Raw genomic sequence first — 324 nt, 5'->3', positions numbered from 1 at the left:
GCACCTGCCCCCCAAAATGTCTGTGCACGTGCTTGGTTATAATCAAATCAAAAGTAAATGACTTATAGGCAATAATACCACTAACAAGCTGTTGGACAACAACTCACAACAGTGTTGATACCAATCATCTTTTAACGGGGATTTGTCTTAATATTCTTAAAGTGCATTGGCTTTTAAAGCTATTGGCAACTCTGTGGGTAACCGCAATACATCACTTCATAACACACCTGAAGCTGCGCCCGGAGAGCAGCTGACACTGACAGGCACACTTCTAAACGCCGCCCTGACGGAGGAGGCGACGACTCGGAGCACGGGGAACTTCAG

This window comes from Pseudoliparis swirei, chromosome 20 (genome assembly GCF_029220125.1).
Source record: "Pseudoliparis swirei isolate HS2019 ecotype Mariana Trench chromosome 20, NWPU_hadal_v1, whole genome shotgun sequence".
In the NCBI taxonomy this organism is placed as follows: Eukaryota; Metazoa; Chordata; class Actinopteri; order Perciformes; family Liparidae; genus Pseudoliparis; species Pseudoliparis swirei.
The sequence above is the reverse complement of the archived record's forward strand: the minus strand, read 5'-3'. Positions refer to the sequence as shown.